Below are 20676 nucleotides of genomic sequence, written 5' to 3' on the forward strand. Positions count from 1 at the left end.
GGCCCTTAAGGAGTTTATCTATCTAATGCCTATTTAGAAATAAGACTTAGGAAAAAAAGAAAAAATAAGAGAGAGAGAGAAAGAATTTTAAAAGAAGGGAGAAAGAGGGTTTGAAAACAGTGTATAATGAATAATAGAAGAGCGAGTTGAAGCAGAATATCAATCGGGTTGAGACGTCCTTTTAAAACCTTTAAAAAAAAGGGGAAAAGATGAAAAGATGTATTTGAAACCTGTGTCTAATCAATAACAGGACATCAAAACCCAAGAGAAATAGAAGTGAATTAAGAAGTAAAAATTAAGAGGGTAGTAGGAAACAGAATAGGTAAAAACAGATTTAAAAAAAAGGGGGAGGGGTGTCGGTGTTCTCCTGGAGTCTGTGTGCTTTTAATGTGAAGTCTTTCTGTCTTTGTCCTGTTTTGGAAGCTCAGTTTGCTGTTTCCAGAGGCCCTCCATTGGCACCCTCTTCTGTGCTGCTCCCAGTACCTGTCGGAAAGCAGATCACACCTCCTCCCAACACTGGGTCAGGTGCAGCTCTCCTTTGCTGTGGGTGAGCGGGTCAGTGCCCCTCCTGATGCCGCAGTCAGATGTTGCAAACTGGCCAGGTAGAAGGGGGGGTCGCGCCCCATCCCAGCACCGCGGTCAGTGGCTGTATTCCTGCCCGAAAGGTGGGGGGCCGCTCTCCCTCTCCTGGTGCCGGTAGCTCCGCTGCTCTGTGCTGCTGCACGCTCTGCCCTGGTCGGCGCTCCGCGGGTGGGTTTGGGGAAGACTGAGGGACAGCCTTGTCCCTGCTCTGTGTCAAAACTCAGCTCCTTGTTTGTCTTTGTGGAGCAAGTTCTCTGAGGGACCCGGATGGAAGGATCCTATCTGCCTCGGGCTGTAGGCAATTCTCAGTCTGGCCTTTGATGCTGCTAAGCCCTTCGGTGTGGTTACAGCTCTGGCCCCTGCCTGGATGCTCAGCGCTGGAGGATATGGTGGCTGTGCCTGAGCCCCTCCTGTCTTCCCCCAAAAACTTTCTGCGGGTTTTCAGAGATGGGGGTATGCACTTTTCCCCCCAGGGCACATCAACCGTGTTGTTTTATGGAGGGCCCAGATTGTTCTGCCCTGTACACCCACAGGCATGGCGCGTAGCCCCTTGCAGTCCCCTGGGGCTGCCTAAGTGCAGCCACCTTCATCCTCTGCCCGGCTCGGGCAGCCTGGCCCTGCCTGCAGCTGCCGGCCCGCATCTCAGGCTGGGTGTCAGGGGACCCTCTGTGCCCGTTTAACTTAGTTCTGTCAGTGAATGGCTGCTCCGTATTGATCTGAGCCTCGGAGGCTCCCCCTCCATCCCGCTGGCCTCTCAGTTGGAGAGAGGGGACCCAGCGAATGAGCGCTGCCAATCCTCCTTTGCCGCTCCCTCCCTGCAGGACACGTCCCAATCTGCTTTGCCTTTTGTTCTTTGTTTTTTCCTTTTCTCCTACCAGATTATTGGAGTCTTTATCTTTTGAAGAGGGCAATGTTCTGTCGGAGTTCTGCAGGTGCTCTGGTTGGCTGAGTGGGTCTGTGGATGTGAGTCTTGGTGCATTGTGGGAGAGGGTGATCTGCGAGCGTCCTTCTACTCCGCCATCTTCTCTCTTCCTCCAGTAACAGTGTTTTATTAGTATAGAGTTGAGTTATGTTTTCATAAAGAGCAGTTGTCTTTTCTCTGTTCCCCTCTACAGAAGTTTAATAAGTATTTCTCAAAGTGTGGTCCTCCAAACACCTGTATCAAAATTTCCTCGATTCGATGCTAAAAAGGAGAATGGGGGTTCAAGAATCTCTGTGTTTAACAAACAGCCCAGGTGATTTTCATTCTAAATGTCCCCAACCCCTTATTCCAGTTCATTCTTCCAGACATTATACTGAGTGCCTGATAGGCACGAGACACTTTTCTGGGTTCTAGAAATACAGCAGTACACAAAACAGACAAAAATACCTCTCTGATACTTGTGGTCACTCAAATTCATGCTCCTGGATGTAATGGTATCAGAGTAAATCATAATACGTGCCATAGGACAGCGTATGTGGACTAGCAATGCAGAACACTCAACCCAACCGAGAACGCCCAAACCATCAATCATAGTGGTGTGCGAGTCCATGCTCACAAAGCTGTCTGGGTAATAGTATCCATCCTGATCAAATATCACTCTTGCCAAATACTCCAGACTCACCTGGTGGATGACTCCTGAGCCAGGGGGAATAATCCGCATGTTGCAAAAGGCCTGAGAACCCCACTAGAACTGAAAAATAGGAAGAATGCTATGAGTACCAGACACACCTTATGCAGCTTACCTCCTAGGCACCTCTCCCTGACATGGGACACACAAAGATTCCACTATTGGAACCAAACTCCATCCATACCTTTAAAAATTCAAATTGTTCTCTGTTTCTTTCAAATTCCAAGTCTTGATTCTTCTGTAAACTGTCTGCCCTGTGAAAGAGAAAAACTAAATGTATAAATTTTATGGCTTAGAGTGTTACTGGTCAAATTTATTAGTGATAATAAACAAAATGGCAATTTCATCTGCAGGCTTGCTGAGTAGTATATGCCCTCACTCAATGGGAAAGGAAAGGTAGTTAAATAAAGTAAAAAGAATAAGCATTATTTGGTTCAAGTGATTCTTAAGATGCCTGTAAACATGGTGGGTAGAAAACATTAAGTGCATTTAAGTTAAAACTACTCTAATCTTAGAGTCTGGCTCTTAGGAACAGACTCAAGACATTTATAATGACAACAGCAGCTTAAATATTTAAAGAAACACTTCTATATTCCTTTCTCATCTGTGACCTGGTTACAGTACCTCTCTGAGCTGAGCCATGTCCATGCTGGTATTTTCATCTGTTTGTATTGGGAGAAAGGGAACCAGTGATGCCAGGAGGCACAGGAATTTATAGAAACACAGTCTCCTACCTTTCAAACAGAGGTTTATATGAAGGGTGGTGCCACCCAAGAACATCTGTAATGCCCAGGGTATACGCCAAGGTTTGCTTAAAGTCATTCCGTGCATCAGGACTGACACGGACAATGCAGGGCATGAGGAAGCTTCTCCAGAATTTTTTATAATCAAACTACACTGTTTTGAGTCAAGGTAGAATAAGTCATAGTTGCAACTTTGCATGTTTAGCACACAGGAAACACTTATAAACTGTGTCATGGATTGAGTGAATATAGAAAAGGACAGTAAAATTAATAGTTGGGACCCAAGTCTGACTTCACTAATTGATAGTTACACTGGCTGACACTATTAGGAATAGGCCACTATTTAAAATGCTGTACATGTATTTTCTCATTTAGTTGCCAAAATATCCCATTGAGTTAGGTGCAACTAATATCCACATTTTTTTTCAAGAGGAAAATGAGACACAGAGAGGGTAAGAAACTTGCTCAGGACCACACAGCTAGTAAATGGAACTGGAACTGAAACCCAGGCAGTCTGATTCCAGAGTCGGCACTCTAAATCTCTGTACCATACTGCTCCCTGTCGCAGTAGTCACAGAAGCTGTAGCAGGAACGGCCGTAGTGGTAATAACAGCAGCTATCATGATAATAACAGCAGGAGCTGAAGTGTGGGATTGCTAGATACGTTGTAGGCTCCAAGTGCTTTATAGCCAGGAGCTCATTTTGTCACAGTGGCAACCCCTCACGTAGGTACTGCTGTTACCCCAAAGTACAGAAGAGGAAGCTGAGGCACAGACTTAGATAACTTCTCCAGGGTCAGATGCTTGTAGATTACAGAGCTGTCACCTGAACCCAGGTCTGACTAGTCCTGGAGCCTCTGTCTTAACCAGTATACACACCTTCTTCCTTCCCTTATTAATGAGCTACAGAGCTGACCTCTGCCACATGCTGGACACATGATGGTGCAGAAGTGGCATGTGCACTGCCCAGCTGGGGTTCAGAGCCTGGTGAGAGATGCAGACGGCAACCAGGCAACTGTACGAGAGTGGCTATACATGTCATGATGCGGGCAGTACAGGGAGCCATGGGAGCCATCAGAAAGGGCCGTGCACAAGACCAGGGAGCCAGGGGTGCCTTCTGGGAGGAAGTGACATCGATGTAGTCTGAAGGGCAAGGGGAAGTCTGCCAGATAACAGTGGGTAGGCACTCCTTGAGAAGAAAAGGGCTGGAGGCTGTTGTCTACCCTACAAGAATACATTCAGTTATCACGCTGATTTTTGTCTTTTCTCTTGATGTGTTAGTTGCTCCTGAGAGAACCTTAGAGCAGGGGTCCACAAACTATGGCTTCAGTTATACAGTTATACGCATATAATCTTTTTCATTATAGGCTATATAACATATTGAATGTAGTGCACTGTGCTATACATTAGGACCTTGTTGTCTATCTATTTTACATATAGTAGTTTGTATCTGCTAATCCCAAATTTATCCTTCCTCCTCTTTGGTAACCGTAAGTTTCTTTTCTGTCTTTGAGTCTCTTACTTATTTGTAAATAAGTTCATTTGTATCATTTTGTTTTAGAGTCCACATATAAGTGATATATGATATTTGTCTTTCTGTCTGACTTACTTCACCTAGTATGATAAATTCTAGGTCCATTCATGTTGCTGCAAATTACATTCTTTCATTCATTTTTATGGCTGAATAGTATTTCATTGTATATCCAGTCATGTGTTGATGGACATTTAGGTTGTTTCCATGTCTTGGCTATTGTAAATAGTGCTGCTATGAACATTGGGGTGCATATGTCTTTTCTAATTAGAGTTTTTTCTGGGTATATGCCCAGGAGTAGGATTGCTGGATCATATGGTAATTCCATTTTTAGTTTTTTAAGGAACCTCCATACTATCCTCCATAGTGGCTGCACCAATTTACATTCCCACCAACAGTGTAGGAAAGTTCTCTTTTCTCCACACTCTCTCCAGCATTTATTATCTGTAGACTTTCTAATAATGGCCATTCAGATAGGTGTGAGGTGATACTTCATTGTAGTCGGGATTTGTGTTTCTCTGATAATTAGTGATATTGAGCATCTTATCATGTGCCTATGGTCATTTGTATGTCTTCTTTGGAGAAATGTCTATTTAGGTCTTCTGCCCATTTTTTGATTGGGTTTTGTTGTTGTTGTTGTTGTTGTTGTTGTTGTTGTTGTTGTTATTGAGTTGTATAAGCTGTTTGTATATTCAGGAAATTGAGCCCTTGTCAGTTGAATCATTTGATTCAGTTTCATTCTGAATAGCTAAATAGCCTTTCTGTGCCTCAGTTTCCCAGTTTCTAACATAAGGTTAGTTGATGATCTAAAAAGTTCCTTCTGAGTGAAAAAATTGTATGATTTTTTCATTCATTTATTCAACACATAATTATGTTAACCATCTAATATGTGTTGGGAGCTGTTTTAGGCACTAGGGATGTGCCCTAGAATAAAACTGATAAAGCCCCCTCATGGTGCTTCCATTTCACTGGAGGGAGATTGACTAAACAAGCATGGAAACAGAATGTCAGACTGTGACCAGTTCTGTGGATAAAGCAGGACAAGGGCAGTGAGGAATGTCGGGGAGTGAAGGGTATCAGGAGATCAAAGGCCTCACTGAGATGGAGTCAACTGAGCACATCCTTGAAAGAAGTGAAGGGGCAAACTATGGCAATCTGGAGGAGGTGTCATATCATGTGCAAAATCCCTGAGGTAGGTCTGAGGGAAAGCAAGGGGGCCACAGCAGGGTGAGTGAGGGTAGAAAATGAAAAGATAATGTGGGGAGTAGCACTCTAGTGACTCTGACTAAGGACAAACTACAGAGCACTCTCTTAACTTTACATTTGGTTTAAATTGTATATTTCCAACATCAGAATTTAGGATCAGTAAGAAATTAACTCATAATGTGACAATATTAGATCACCATTTAAAAAAGTATCTACTTCCTGAAATCTAGCCCTTCTTTTGCCCTGAACTTCATTAAGTAACACTGGAGATTTTCAGGCTGTATCACAAAAATGATCATGACTCACTCAGCAGATGTGCATAGCCACCACCAAACCCAGTGGTCAGGATTTGGGGCATGGGGGCCATGGCCATGGCACTGTCTGATCGAGCAGCCCCTGCCTCTTTAAGGCTCCCCTATTCCAGGCTCAGTGGCCAAGAAGGCACAGTATCATATGCAGTTAGCTGACACATCCTTTAAGCTCATTTGTAAGCAGTAGCACAAACTCCAAAGAACAGAAATAGTCTTTTTATTTTCTGATATCACTGTGGGCTAATACAAACAGAATTTAAAAAAAAGTCTTGGTGGACTTCAGATTTATAATTCCGGAGATGCACTGAGAAAACAAAGTCTCTGTGGGGTCATGAAACATTAGTCCAGAAAGTAAAGGGAGAAGCGGGGCAGGACCCCTTCAGAACCAGGTGTCCTCACCAGCCCTTTGCTCCTGACCTCATCCTTTCCTCTTAAAGGTCAGTCCTCAGCTCCTTCTTGGAAAGGGGGTACCCTACCCTGCAGCAACCCACCGTCACCAGTGGGGCTTCACAAATGACACCTGTAGAAACCCCAGCCAAATCCTACTTCATCTAAGTCCTGGGAGCAGGGGAGTGGAGGGGTGGCAACTGTAGTGGTTATAAGCATACGGAGCAGGCCTGGTGCACAGCCACTCTTTAAGAAAGCAGCATGATTTCCTCAAGCTCCCAAATTCATTTAGTAGATCCGTGGTAATGAAATTTTCTAACTCAGATTTTAGGAATTAGAGCATCACCACAAAAGGCTGGATGTCAGGCTGCCAGAGGTCTCCTAGGGCAGCATCTCTCTCCATGAACCCACCACATTTCTGAGGTCATCTACCCCGCCCACTTCCAGCACTGCTTGGACTCAAGAATGATGACTCATGTAATCAAGTTCCTAGAAGCCAGAGATATAAACCCACACGTTTCTTGGTTTTCTAGAAGAAAGGCAACTGCTAGCATATTTTCTGACCAGCACATTCTTTCCCTGCAGCGGTACAGCCATGTGTTTAGGAGCTAGAAAGCCACAGCCAGACTGTTTGAGAGGGAACTCAAATGCCTGTCCATCTGACTTTAAGCCCAGCTCTTAGGCAACGATGCTCTACTCCCATCTCAGGGACCAACACAGCAGCATGGCATCTACAGGCAATGGCCATTTCATTGGGTCAAAGATGTCACAAGTAATAGAGCAGCATTTGACCATGACACATCTGGTACTTGGGGCTCTCTGGATTGTCTAAGAGAAGGGACTGACGTAGATTCATTCATACATCTCACATTGATAGACACTGGTCTGACATTGATTTGACATTGATGGGATTAAGGGTTAAGAATCCCCCTTGCTCTTCAGTCACACAGAGGCAGGGTGTCAGGGAAAGAATATTCTGGGCAGAGAATATTGTACAGCATGGAAGTCTGACCCTGTGGGACTCATAAAGCAGTTCCACGTGGATGAAGGACAGGGTTCAGGATGGGCAGGGCTAAGATGAGAGGAAAAGGCAGGGGCAGGGCCCACATCATGAGGGACCTTGCAGAAAGGCATAGATTATCCTGAAGACAAGGAGGAATCATTAATGGATTCTTGGCTGGATTCTTCAAGATCTGCCTTGATTTTCAGAAATCACTCTGGTAGTAGTGGGAGCTGACTTGGGAGAAGGATGCCAGATTGGTGTCAGGAAGGTAGGTTATGGTGCCATTACAGTCATCAAGTCAGAAAAAGGGGGCTGGGGCAAGGGATCCCAGGGAGAGTGAAGGGAGCAGAACGGACTGAGGGTGGGTGAGGAAGAGAGGTCTGGGAGAGATCCGTGCTCCTCATTTGGGCAAACTGGCAGATCCAGTGATGGCGATGAGAACCTGGATGTTGGTTTTAGATGTTGTGAATTTTGGATGAAGACGTTCAGCAGGCAGCAGCATGTGTGGGCCTGGAGCCCAGGAGGTCTGGGCTGAGACAGAAGTTGGGACAGGAGCTGCGCCCAAGCACTCCATCACTGCGCAGGCGCTGCTGCTGCGGCGTGCTGAGCGCCTGATTGACACCTACTTGCTTCCTGGGGTGTGCGGACTCTAAATTTGTAGCCTGTTTCTTTTACTGCAGATTTAAACCTACATCTTAAAACACAATGGGGATTACAAATTATTGTCAGAGCCACTCTTATCTACTGAGGGAAAAAAAGCATTGTAAAATCAGAGAAGACCCCAAAAAGCTCCAGATAGATGTGAAAAAAATCACAACAGACCATAAAGAAAGATTTTCCTCTAAAAGAGTTGCCTTTTAATAGTTTCAAGTTAAAGCTTATTTTTGTCACAGTTCTTTCAAAGCTTTAAAACTCTTGCAAGTGATATAAAATATTCTTGGTCCTAGGCAATATCTAAAATTTTTCCTTTGAACATGATGCATTTCTTTTATAATCAAAAATTTCCTCCAGTGAACTTAATCGACATAACTTAATTTAGCATCTGTTTCTTGGGCATCTTCTTTGCATTAAACATTGTTAAACACTACAGGGGAAAGGCAGATAAGGAAAACCTAGTTTTACATAAACATTACATAGATTACAATCTGACAGGGAGACTCAGATAAGCAAGCAAAGAACTGTAATATGCTAAGGTTTGTAAGAGAGGTCACAGGAAAGAGGCGGCTGTAACTAGGGAGATCGGCTGTAATTAGGGGGATGCAGAAAGGCTTAACAGAAGAACTGGGAGAAGGCAAGCTGGAGGACCAGAAGGCAGGAGGAGAGCAAACGCGGGAGCAGAGAAACAGGACCACATGGCAGGTGTTCAGAGCCCACTCAGGAGTTCAGTTGTGCTGACATTAACGTAGAAGAGATTTTGCTACAGCAGTCAGTACACGCTTGTTGCTAAAAAGACACAACAAATACTTTTTTTTGTTAGCTTATACAGTTGGAAATGAAGATGCTAACTCCTAGAAGAGGGAAAAAAGAACTGAGTATGAGGACAGGTCTAGATGAAACAAGATTGGCCAAATGCTAATGTTCATAATTGAAGCTGATTTATACTGTCTACTTCTTTGGTCTGCAATTTTCCACTGAAAGTGGCTAAAAAAAGATACATAACAAGGGCCTACTGTATAGCACAGGGAACTGTATTCAATTGTTTGTAGTAAACTGTAATGAAAAAGAATATGAAAAAGAATATATATAACCGTTTCCCTATGCTGTACACCAGACACTAACAGGACACTAAATCAAATATACTTCAATTAAAAAAAATGCTAACAATGAATGAAGGCCAGTCAGTCTGGGGAGATGGTCAGCTGATGGCTTCTCAGGTGATGGTGCTAATCCAATAAGAACTTTCTAACCTCTGGGTCAGCTGCAGGGAGAGGGCAGGGCTGAGGCTGGAGCTGACTCCACAGGGGAAATGAGACGCTGCACAGTGTGACTGAGGTCTGTGGGTCACCGTTCTGTTCCCCATGCCTCTCACTCCATACTTGTTTCCCCACTTCCCACTGGGAGAGAGGGAGCAGCTGGCGTCTGCTACTGGCAAGTTGGTGGTAAATCATTCTAAGAAAAAAGGCAACTGTGTGGTCCGCAACGTACAAGTAACTAGGGGTTATTTTTGGTTGTATCAAGTTTAATACTTCTAGAAAATTTAAAAATCAGCTGTACCCTACTACCAAGAGAAAACCACTCAGCTTTCGGCACATCCGTTGCCTCTGTCCATGCATGTATGCGCCTGGACATACACACGTGCTTTCCTCATAAAAGCAGGAACACAGGGAAGTCTTGGGTAATATGTTTTTAAATTTAAAAATTGTACTTCAAGGTATTTCATGAAACAGCATTTTGCAACATCAGTTAAGGGCTGCATGATAGTCCATTAAAGAAGATTCTCTGATCTGGTGCTTCTAACCTTGGACAGGGGCTTACATCAAACAATGCTATTCAGTAAAATGTTTTGATCTGAGAGGGCTCTCTCTCTCTCAATATTATTTTGAATTAATAGATACTAGTATAATATATACTAGTTCAGAAACGTGATGTGACAATTAATTTGTTTTACTGGAGCTGAGGGAGTGGTTAACCACCATTCTTCCCAGAGAAATAATCCTATCTTCCTTTACAAAGTATAGGTTTTTGGGATTTTAGTTTGTCTGTTTTCAGGTTGTAAAAGCAACGCAGGAATGCTGCAGACCAGGCAGAAATACGGTATTACAAAGAACAAGTACAAGTTCCCTGCCTGCCTTCCTTCCACCAGACTCCGCTGCCCAGAACTGGCTACTGTTAATTGTTTGGTATGTCTGTCTTGCAAACCTTCATCAGGTTATGTAACGTAAGTAATTTCTATCTGGGACTTGTGCTGACAGAACAAGAAGCGAAGGAAACGATACAGTGAGGGATCCCACCTACAAGACACCAGCGTGCGGGACGCTGGGTTCTGGCAGGGGCTGAGGAAGGGCCATTCACAGGGACACACCACTCTGAAAGTGGAAAGGGAAAGAGCCCCAAGACTGGGGAGTCCTAGTCCAATAAACTCAAGGCTGCACAACCGCAAACAGAAATGAACATGGATGAGAGAAAGGCCAAAACATGCCTCCCAGTTCTTCTGGAAATCGCTTCTCCACCACTTGGAAAAGCTCCTGCAACAACCCTCCCCCCTGCCCCCGCTCCCCCCACCACGGCATGGGCTCCCCACGGGCATCTCTCTGAACACACAGGTCCTGTGTGCCACATCACTGCCGCGATCTGGGTGCACACACAGCTCAGCTCTGCAGGCACGGAAACAACCAAAGGCATCTGAGAGCCTTGCTGGTTTTCAAGAGGCCAGCTGGGCTCACCATCTCTTAAATGGGACCTATCACTTGGTTTCCAGAGTGAGGTCAAGCCTGCTCACAACTACTAGATGTTAACACCACCGGTGCATGGGGTGGCTCCCATTCACAGGAAGAATCACAAACAAGAAATAGGCCCAGTCACTTAAGCCTCTGAAGCATTTCCCACAACAGTGGTTCTCAAAGTGTGGGACGGGACTCTAGGGACCCACAAGGTCAAAACCAGTTTCATAATGGCAAGGTGCTCTTTGCCATTTTCACTCTCACGTTTTCAGAAGTATACGGTAGAGTTTTTCAGAGGCTATCTGACATGTAATACTGCAACAGACTGAATGCAGAAGCAGATACGAGAATCTAGCTGCTGTCTACTAAACCTGACATCAGAAGAGATCTGCAAAAAATAGAATACAGTGCCAGTCAGTAACATTCTGTTTTGAAAAGTATGGTTATTTTCACAAAAATATGTTAATGTATAATAGGTCCACCATTATTTTCAAGTGAATTACTACATATAGAAAAAACTTCTCAGTTTTAGTTATACATGGTAAATATTCAAAAAGATAACCCCCCCCACACAAAAAGCTCCTTAGTGTACTAACTTTTAAGAGCGTAAAGGGATTCCTGAGGCTTCCCAAAAGTTTGTCCCCGACTCCTAACCCCCATCCCCGCAACACACACACACACACTCTCTCTCTCTCCCTCTCTCTCTCTCACACACACACACACACACACACACACACTCACACACATACACGTGTGAAGGGTGTTATGTACGCTGCAGGAGAGATGTGCCGTTCTGATGTGCTGGCTGAGTTAGGAAAGGCAGCGCGTGCTCCTTCCTGATCTCTGAATTTATTAGTATGGGCTCTGTGCCCAAACCTCCTATCCAGGGTCCCATCCCCCTCACCCCATTTTCCCCTTGCCACTTGCTGTGGATTCCCCGATCTGTCCCCACCACTGAGGATTTCCCCACCACTGAGGTTTTCTCTATCTGGCCACCCCCGGGCCGGCGAGGACTCCCGGGTGAGGCCCGCACGCCCTCCTCGGGGTGAGGACTCCCAGGTCAGCCGCCCCGAACAGCCTCAGGGAGGGCTGCCCCGGCGGCCGGCACAGGCTCGGCAAAGGAGAGCCGTTTCCAGTCCCCGTCCCCTGTCCTAGGCGCAGCACAGACTGGAGACAGGGCGGAGGAATCGGTCCTCGGAAACTAGTCCCCGACTCTCCCCTCGGCCTTCCCTGGACGCCCCCTCCGCCCGGTCCCGGGCTGTCCTGCGCGCGGCAGCCCGGCTCCAGGAAGGTGCCGGGGGGAGCGGCGGACTCGCACCCACCCTGCCGGGGCCTGGGAGGTCGACCATCCGACCCGGGGACGTTGGCCGGGACGCGTCGTACTCACCGCGGACTGCACGGCGGGCTCTGACCGGAGGCCGGGAAGCAGGCTGCGGGGCGCGCTCCCGTGCGCTGCTCGGCTCCAGCTGCCGCCTCCGCGCTCCTCCCACTGTCGCCCTAGGGGCCGCCGGCCGAGGGGCGGAGCCGGGGTTGGGCCGGGCGGGGGGCGGGGGCGCTGGGCCCGAGCCACGGGGGGGCGCGGCCGAGGGGGCGGGGCGAGGTCTGCGGGCGGGAGGGAGCAGCTCGTGGTCAGCCGCCGGAAGCCGCCCGACGCCGCCTCGGGCCGGTCCTTCCCGCGGCCCGGGGCCTGCGACGCGCTCCCTCTGGGGCGTGGAGGGTGAGCGCTCAGCTCGCGCTCTAGGAAATGAGCCGGAGAGGCGGGGAAGAAATGCGGCTTGTAAAAGTGACTGGCCCGTCACGGTGGAGGCTTCACTATCTGACACCCCGGTACGTGCGGCCACCTCCCCTGCCTCCCCGCTGCCCCCTAATTCCCTGTGAGGAGAGCCGAGCGAGCTGACCGGACCCCACCGCTCCCACGGTTACGAGTGCAGAGTTCACGTGTTTAAGTTTTTGTTTTTAACGTGTAACAACACTTCCTAATGTGGGCTGTTCACCCGTCAGAAGTCAGAGAAGTGGCCGTGTTGGCACTGAGTAGGCCTTCATCTCTCCTGCTTTTGATAGGTTGGTAGGAGTTGTGCCCGCTCAGGCAAATGTGAGTGCTGAGACCTTTCTAGAGGAAAGGGGAGGTTTTCCTGCGCGATTCAGATGGCGAGTTATTGCAGTTTTCTATCTTGAGTATCTGAATAAGCAGATTATAAGACGAATAACTAACAGCTAATACTGATACCGACTGCTACCAGTTACCACAGCCCTGCTCTGTTCAGAGCCCTCTGATTGGATCTTTATGTAAATTATTTAGTTCAGCTCTTCCAGTTGCCCCATGAAGTGAGGGAGGTGATCCTATTTTGCAGGCATGAAATACTGCTAACAGGGCTTCCGTTTTTAGGCTTGTCTGATTCCCAAGCCCACGCTTTTCTCATCATACTACACTGTAGGCCACCTTAGTTATATTTAATGTTTAAATATAAACGGTTATATTCAGTTTTGAAGAAGCAATTTACTACACTTGCAATGTAGGAGAAGACTTTCTTTCCACCCACTTCCTAAAGTCCTTCCACTCACATTCAGTCAACAAACTCCTTGAGTGCCCCCACTGCCAGAGGGTCACCACAAACCCTGAAAAATAGTAACACTGGGGTCCCCTGAGAAGTTAGGGGGAGTGCAGGGAAGGCTGAGGGGTAGAGAGAAAACACATCCAGCTAAATTTTGATTCTTCTGAGGCAGCCCTTCGGAAAGCAGAATGTCTTAGTGTTGAGTGATAACATATGTATAAAATGAGAAGTGATAATCCTTAACAGAAAAGAATTAAATCCAAGCTATAAAAGGAGTTGGTTTATTGGTAAACACTCTGGCCAGAAGCATGAAGGAAATAGTTCCCACATCACTCTGCTCTTTTGCTCTTGAGAATGTCACCAGTGATTTGCACATCCCGTGGCCTCTCTTCTGTTCAGTGCCCTTTGGCATCGGTGACAAGTCTTTCGTTGAAATTTTAACCTCCTTTTGGCTTTTGAACCTTCTACTCTCATGATTCGCCTCTTGTCTCTTTGATCCCTCTTTCTTATGCTTTTTCACTGTACTTTTTCTCCTCTCATCTTACATGTAATTCCACACACACATGAGTTCTTCTTTGTTTATTTTTTCTCTACACGAACCCCTTGCCTCCTGCAGCTGAAGCCCACTCTGTCTCTATCCTTGACCTTAACCCTCTCAGATCTCCACACCGTTGTGGACAGCCGCTCCAGGGGCATCACCACCTGGGTGTTCCCAAGGCACTGGACATTCTTCAGGTGTACAGTGGCAGTTCAGATCTACTCTATCCATCTGTCTGCCCTACCAACCCATCGTTGGTTCCTCATCCTGAATCCCACATCCTGAGTTTGGATTTCATGGTATATTGAGAGAGCTAAACATTTAAGGGGGTTCGAACGGTATCACTTTGCTGATACAAGGTTCTGATACATAGTTCTGTCGTGATCAAAATATTCTACAAGTGGTTCAGAAGAGTATGTAGACTTTAAGGCCCTTCTGAGAGGAAGCCACCCAGGGGTGGTAACTGCTCAGGCACCGTGGGTCTGCGGCTGGGGCCAGTGGCAGAAGGAAGGGCCTTCAGTGATGTAATAGTACTGTTCTATCAGCCTTACCTGCCAGAAGCTTCTGTGACTATAAAAAGAATCATGAGGATTTGGTCGGAGACATGTTAAGCTCTGAGCAATGCCTCATTATGCTCCACACTGACTTCAGTTACTTGTATAAACTGGGCCATCCTAAAAACTAGAGCCCATGAACTTTGTATCATGCTTTGTAATCCATAATGCACTTGCATACGTAATATCTAATAGAAAGGAAGAGGTGTAAGAGGGCAGCCTAGCATAGTGGTTCTCAAGCCTCGAGGTTTACTGAAGACACACATTCCTATACTGCACTCTTAGAGACACTGAGTGTGAGGGTCTCACCACCCATTGAGAAACACCAGTGGTGGTTCCAAACTGGGTGTTTCTTAGAATCGCTAGAGGGCACTTATTAAAAATACAGCCTCCCATGTCCCCACTTCCTAGAATGTCTGATTCATTAGGTCAGGGGTGGGATCTGTGCTTAGAGTCCAAGGAATCTAAATACTACAGGAGATTCTGCCTGAGCATGTCCACAGATTGCCATCAGGGATCTACTCCTGAAAATACTTACTCCATGAACCAGGGACCATGTCGGTTTGTTCATCACCCCTAACTCAGAGCCTGGAGCCCAGAAGGTGCTCAGTACACCTGTTGATTAACTTACTGTGTGTTTCTTTCTGTCCCCTACTTTGCTGGCCTGCGTGCTGTTTAGTGTTCTCTAGTGTGACCCAGAGGGGAGATAACTGTATGACAATGAATGAAGTAAAGGTGGTCCCTCCTGAACTTCCTGTTGGAGAGGACTCTGGAATGCCTAAGTGCATCACTGACTGTACATCTTCCTCATGGCAGAGGAAGTTTGAAATAAATGTTTTCTGTTCCTCTTTTTAAAAATGCTCCATTCATAACAAGGAAAGGCAGTTTTTAGGCTAATCTTGGCCTCACACAAATATCCAACTGCCACCCCCTTCCCTGCCTGTCTTAATTTTTTTGCGCTCTGTCTTATTACCTAAGTGCCTGAATTCCTGAGCTGCCTCCCCAGGAACCAGGATCCTCTAGACACCTGCTTTACAATTAAGCAGTGTTCCCCATAACAGCTCAACGTGATGAAATGTCCCAATGAACCTTAACAACACTTCCAGACTGATGATGTTGTTGCCATTTCACTAATAAGGAGACTGAGAGTCAGAGTGTTTATATACCTTGCTTCAGATCACGTAACTCGTAAATGGTGATGCTGGGGCTTGAACAAAGGCTGGTCAAACTCCAGAGCTGGGGGTTTACACTCTATGCCATCAAGTATAATTTTATCTAAGTGAAATCTTTGGATACTCTGAGGTTAGAAGTCATTGATTCTTTGCAGAAAAGAGCAACTTAAATGTTCAGGGAGGGAGCTTTATTACTAGATGGTCTAGAATACCTATTCACTTATTTTCAGGGCCCTATTCACCCTAGCATGTCCACAGATTGGTGAACACCTGTTCATTTATTTTATTCTCCCTGATGGTAGATCTTTGCTGCAGCCATGTACTTGAAGTGCACACAGACAAAGATGCTCCCCATCCTGGAGATGGAAGTGCTGGAAATCGGGAGCAGAACTGTCACCGTTCCGAGGCTGCTGCTACTGAGTTAATATCTTTTTTTTCCAGAAAATGATTTGATAATGAGTAATTTTTACTGACTCTTGGGGTATTGCCAATGATTCAGCTGCCTGGTCTGCCATCTGATTTGCTACTTGGAAGACTACAGACTCATACGTTAAACAACCCTGGCACCTGAGGTGGGGACACTTTAGACCCAAGATATACAAGGGTGGAGGTGATTAATAGTCTCTTTGTCACCTAGATCCAACACTGCCACTGGAGTCAAGTGGCAACTGCAGCTGACATTCTGTGGACATGTCTGACCCTGAATTGTTCTCCTGTACCTGATGCCATCAATAGCAGCCCTCGACATGGACCCCCTTTAAACAGGTATGAACCTCATTTCATTCTGACATACATTTACATGCTTCTGTGGTGCTTGAGAGGTCTTGATTTATGCCATGTATGGAAAAGGGGGCTACAACCACTCAGTGACACTGACCGTGTGACTTAGCCAAACCAATGTAAGGCTGATCCAAATCAAATTTAATGAGAAATCCTGGTAGGAATTACCTGTGCCTGTTTGGGTTTTATGTTTGCGTGTGGCTGGAAGTGGGCCATAGAATCTCTCTCCATTGGGGATGGAGGTGGTTTTCTGGCCCATCTGTTGCTTTCTGTAATTATCGGCACCGACACCAAAGACCAGCAGGTCAGTGTAAACTCCCTTGCGTGGGTGGTAATGGATAATGGACTGGCCTTAGACTAGGCCACATCCTGACTGGCTGGCATATTTGAAGTCAGTACTGCACGTTACCTTCATCTTGTTATTTGGAGTCCAGTTGGTAGTAGCCTTAATTAAATGCTGTATAAGACCAATTGAACAGATTCAGTTCTAGCCTTCGTTGTTCAAATGAATCAGAGTGGCCAGCAGAGTGGCATACTTCTGCAAAAGTTTGCCGGAAACCAGGACGTGGGGACAACAGATGGAGTGATGGGGAAGGTGACTGCCATGTGCCCTGAGCATCCCTGCACACTCTTGCTGGGTGTGGCAGGAACGCAAGATCCTGACTGCGCTTTACCCACGCCGTTCCTCAGGCTGCTGTTTACAGTGAGCAGCTTTGAGTGTTGAGTTATAGAAAGTGAGATGTTGGCTTCAAAATTATTGGGTGGGGTGGAGGGAATTGAGCGAGGGCACAGAGGAAACAATATCGTCTAAGAATTAAAAATTGTCGAGTCTGAGTCCTGGGTGCAGGTAGGTTCAAAGTGCAGGCTTTCTTACTTATGCTTCCCATAAACATGGTAGATCCCCAAACTCAGTGTTCCTTGTTTGCAGCACAAACTCAGTACGTGTATTACATCCTTCTGAGCCCCTCCATGTCACTCTATAATTATAAAGTCTTGGGCAGTATTCTTTCTTCTATATCCTCACTCAGTTCTTCCTCACGTCTGATAATTGTGAAGCAAATACCTGATTTTGTACAATTTCATGTATTACAGATTTTGTTTTAAAAATGTAACTGCAGTATCATCACACAACAAAGTTAAAAATAATTCCCAAATATAAAATATCCCTTCTGTGCTCAGATTTTCCCAACAGTCTTACAACGTTTTTAAAATAACTTGTTTGTTTAAATCAGGCACATAATCTTTTCTTTGTTAATTTACAGATGTACACTCTATTTTTTTCCTTATAGTTTGTTGAGGAAATAATTGTTTGTGTTCTACCATCTGGATTTTGCTAATTGCATCTCCATGATGTCATTTAATACGTTCTTCTGTCCCCTGCAAATAGACCCATGTATCTTGAAGCTTGATTAGATTATGCTTCCATGTTTTGCATGAGAATACTTCATCGATGATGTGCACTTTTATCAGGAGGTACATCATATCTGATTGTCACTTTTTCTGGGTGAATGTGAGCAGGCATTGATGATCAGAGCCTAGACTGATTAATCACTAGGGTTTGCAAATGAAGATATTCTAATAGAATCTCTTCAAGTGGACTCCTGAGTCCTTTTGACATAATCCAGCCATCCTGGGTTGTAGCCTTGCTTTCCGGTCTAACGAGGGGTTCCTTACTCAATTTGTATATTTTCTTCTCGAGATCTAGAATCTGCCATTTCTCAAAAAAGCCCTGATCCCCATTAGTGGGAAATGGTACCCAGAGGCATCGTCTGGGCACTAGGGGTCCTCATTGCTGTTGCATTGGTCTTTGTAGAAACAGTGCCTTTTCAGTGGATAGAGTCTTTGTTTGTTTATAAAATACATCATTTAAAAAACTTTAATTTTATTTATGATTATGGAAATTATTTTTATGGTTTCAAAGTTGTGATACTGTGATTTGTAGTAAGAAATATATATTTGGTCTTTGTTTCTGGCAGAGCTCCTAATACCCTTGGAATTTCCTGAGGATGAGAGCTTAAAAGTGTCTTTTGTTTTGTTAATGAGGTGGCTCCTGGAGAGCACCCAAGGATGGGGACTGGTTGCCAGAGGAGCCCACCTTGTGATTATAGTTGGAGCTTTCAGTCCCACCCCTGATCTCTAGGGAGTGGTGAGTGGCTGGAGGTTAAATCTGTCACAGCCAGTGATTTAGTCAATCCTGTGTATATAATGAAGCCTCCATAAAACCCCAGAAGGTCAGGGTTTGAAGAGCTTCCAGGCTGGTGAACACGTGGAGATTTGGGCAGAGTGGTGCACCTGGAAAGGGGAATGGAAGCTCCATGCCCTTTCCCAGTGCCCTTTCCTGTGCATCATTTCCATCTGGCTGCTCCTGAGTTACAACTTTGCATTATAAACTGGTGATCTAGTAAGTAAAATGTTCCTCTGAGTTCTGTGAGCTGCTCTAGCAAATTAATTGAACCCAAAGAAGGGATTGTTGGAACCTCCAATCTATTGCTGGTTTTTCAGAAGCATAGGTGATAACCTGGCCTTGTGATGGTGTCTGAAGCTGGGGGAGGCAGTATTGTAGGATGGAGCCCTTAATCTGTGGGGTCTGATGCAGTGTCTGGATAGAGTCTGAGTTCAGTTGATTTGTAGGCACCCAGCTGGTGTTGAAGAACTGCTTGTGCGTGTGGTGACCCCCACCCCACACACACACCCAAATGTTGGAATTGTTCACCAAAACCTTTAAAAAGTCAAATCTGTAAAGCAAAGTATGGGCAGAGAAGTCTAGCTTCTATCTCAGTCTTCTTCAACCTATTCCTTCCTACCTCCAATAGGTACTCTGTATTTTTTAGTTTTGTTATTAATCAATTGAATTTAACAAAAGTGAGTATATGACTATGTTCTTATTCTTCTCTTTCTTAGACAAATAGCATCATTCAACACATTTTTCTTCCTCTTGATTTTTATTTTTTTGCCTAACCACATATCATGGAGATCACTGCATAGCAGTTAGTATACAATGCGTTTTACCATTCCTTTATATGAGTTTATAATACCCTATTATGTGTGTGTACCGTTGGTAGACATTTTTTTCTCTAGTATTCATTATAAGTAGCACTTCAAACTCTTAGACCATATATCTTTTTGCATAGAGTACTGGAAGTGGTACTGATGGGTCAAAGGATAAATCCATGTCATTTTTATTAGATATTGCCAAATTCTTTTCTGTATCAGTTAGCTTCTGCAATGGACTGAATGTTAGTGTCCTCACCCCAAATTGCTGTGTTGAAATCTTTACCCGTCCCCATGTGATGGTGTTTGAAGTGGGGGGGAGGGGGTGTCTTTGGGAGATGATTAGGTCATGAAGGTGGAGCCCTCATGAAAGGGAGTAGTGCCTTTATAGGAAGAGACCAGAGAGCTAGCTAGGTTTCTTTTTGCCTTGTGAAGATACAGTATTAGCCCCTGTAACTTCTTCTGCAACCCAGAAGAGGACTCTCACCAGAACCCGAACACGCTAGCACCTTCATCTTGGACTTTTAGCCTCCAGAACTGAGAAATAAATGTTTGTTGTTTCAGGCATTCCATCTATGGTAACTTGTAATAGCAGCCCAAACTGACTAAGACAAGGTCAAATTTGGAAACAGAAACCACACTAGTTTTTTGAACCAAAAGAATTTAATATATGACTTGTTGGCTAGATGTAGTGCTATCAGTTGCTGAAGATAAAAAGAGAACTTTAAGGTATCAAAAAGGTAGCAGTTGTGGGAAGCTGCTTCCAGCCCTCAGCTGAGGACACATAGCAGAGAGGTCCTATGGAGCCACAACTCAGACCTCTTAGGAGGTGCTGCTGCTGGACTGGTGGGTGCTTCTGAGTTTGAAATGGGGAGCCCTGTGGGCCTGGGACCCAGACCTTGAAGGAGGAGAGAGCCAGCTGATCCTGCTGTCTCTGTGGGAGACAGGGATTTCCACTTGTGGAGGACACTGAAGACTGAATTTGGCTGGTGCCCTGGACAGATACTGCTCCCACAGGGTTAAGCGCTGCAGGGCTGACTCCCGGAAGCTGCAAGCAGGCAGGAAGCCCCCAGGAAACAGACAGGAAGGAGCATGTCCTTTTGTCCTCCCTCTGGTGCCCCTAGTAACACATCCCAACTTAGAACCACCCGACCAAGCAGAAAGGTGGTCTGAGAGTCCCCGCCCCATCATCAAAACACAGTGCAAAAAGGATGGATTTGGAGCTGAGAGGAAGCAATTAAAAAACCCCGCAGGTAGCATCTCCGTAGGTGTGGTAGAACTGTGAAGCATCTCCACAACCAAGTGCCTTTTCACCATGGCACCAGCAACAGGATATT

The 20676-nt window shown here is 45.6% G+C and overlaps 1 long non-coding RNA gene across 5 annotated transcripts in view; it reads right to left on the minus strand.

Moving 5' to 3' along the window:
- The window catches only part of LOC141577557 (uncharacterized), a 28708-nt gene extending 16417 nt beyond the window's left edge, over positions 1-12291 (minus strand). For all 5 annotated transcript variants that reach the window (XR_012506805.1, XR_012506809.1, XR_012506806.1 and 2 more), the window contains exons 1-3: positions 12140-12291; positions 2377-2446; positions 2187-2255 (exon numbers count right to left, since the gene is read on the minus strand). This is a non-coding gene — a long non-coding RNA (uncharacterized LOC141577557). The remainder of the gene's footprint in view (positions 1-2186; positions 2256-2376; positions 2447-12139) is intronic.
- Positions 12292-20676: the final 8385 nt, after the last annotated feature.

This window comes from Camelus bactrianus, chromosome 4 (genome assembly GCF_048773025.1).
Source record: "Camelus bactrianus isolate YW-2024 breed Bactrian camel chromosome 4, ASM4877302v1, whole genome shotgun sequence".
NCBI classification, from domain to species: domain Eukaryota; kingdom Metazoa; phylum Chordata; class Mammalia; order Artiodactyla; family Camelidae; genus Camelus; species Camelus bactrianus.